Below are 1,457 nucleotides of genomic sequence, written 5' to 3'. Positions count from 1 at the left end.
AAATTACTTGCTTATATGAATCTGATTTAATGATTTAAAATTCAGTGTATAAAATGTAACCAATTTTTAATGTTTTGAATACACAGAGCAGAGTATTTAAAACCATGTTTAACTTTTTCTTTTAAATAAATTGTCAGTTTAGTTTTAAAGTGTGTTAAAATTAACCATTTCTAAACAAGTTTAAATTCTAGATGTATAAGTCAAGGTAGTAAAAATAAAAATAACTGTGAAGGTTTTTGGATTATGAGACTGTTTTATATATAAACTGGGTTCATCAACTACATGTGGGAATTAGAGACTATTTTTCGACACTATACTCTTTCCATTGTCTGTAACAAAACACCTTGACTGTTTTCAACTATGGGCTCTCCCAACAAAGTATATTCTGATAAATATTGCCTGGTTTCAAAGTCAATCTCTAATAGCCATTTATAAATATGACTAATATTTACTGAATGCTTACTCTATGCCATATGGTTGCATTATCTTATTGAATACTCTTAACATCTCTGGAGGTTGGGACTATTATTTTTCTCATTTCAAAGACGAAGAAATGGAGGCTCTACAAAATTAAATGCTTAAGAAGCAGTGTTGCCAGAAGATTGGAGCTCCTAACCATTATCCTATACTGCCTCTTCTTTATGAATTATGAGTTACAGGTAGGCCCTTGTGTAAAAGAAAATGACAAACTTTCTCATAATTTTTCATTGAAATTCTTTACAGTAGAAACAGACTAAGGAAAAGGATTCTCTTTTCCTGTTGCTATTTTTTTGTGGTATGTGCCATGGGACAGCTACTAATATGTATTCTGACTCTGCTTCAACAAAATAAGAGAGGGAAGTGGAAGTGGAAATGGAATTTGTTAGAGAAAATAACGGCTACAGGGGTTTTCCAAGTGGATTAGAGTAACATGTTCCACTTAATCTTAAAAGCTGATTTTGACAGATAAGAAAACATTAACAGTTTAAAGACTTCAAAATAATAAAACGAAAACTGAGTATTCGAAGGCTTCAGAATTAGAGTTTGGGTTTAAGCAACTTGCAAACCTACCCAGGTCTGCCCGGGAAACCTTACATAGTCTTAAGGTCCGGTGGTTGAGAGTTTTGAACTCTTGACTCCAGCGTAGTGGTGAATTTAAATCTCAAAACTCTTGGACTTTTGTTGTGGTGGTTGCTTAGCTTCTCTCAGGAAAAATAAAATAAAATAAAACACGAGTGTTTTAAATTTTCTTTTGGAGAGTCAGAGGGAGGGAAGGGGGGAAGAAAAATTAAACGGTCCACAGCCAGTCCGTATAATTTGAGGTTTTCTCACTAACCTCCCTTCAGAGATTTTGATGTGACCTTTAATCTGGAAAGGGTGACTTTCCTGTGTTTATCTGGCTGCCCCTCTCCTCTCTATCGCAGGACAAGCCGCGGCAGGGGCAGTGTCCGAGCGCGAGGACCCCGGAGGCCGCCGGG

At 35.8% G+C, this 1,457-nt stretch overlaps 1 protein-coding gene across 2 annotated transcripts in view; it reads right to left on the bottom strand.

Moving 5' to 3' along the window:
• Positions 1-1,457, bottom strand: part of PAX9 (paired box 9) — a 16,465-nt gene that overhangs the window by 9,229 nt on the left and 5,779 nt on the right. The window lies entirely within an intron of this gene.

The sequence above is a fragment of the Galeopterus variegatus genome, unplaced genomic scaffold, assembly GCF_000696425.1.
Source record: "Galeopterus variegatus unplaced genomic scaffold, G_variegatus-3.0.2 Scaffold402, whole genome shotgun sequence".
NCBI classification, from domain to species: Eukaryota; Metazoa; Chordata; class Mammalia; order Dermoptera; family Cynocephalidae; genus Galeopterus; species Galeopterus variegatus.
The sequence above is the reverse complement of the archived record's forward strand: the minus strand, read 5'-3'. Positions and strand labels throughout refer to the sequence as shown.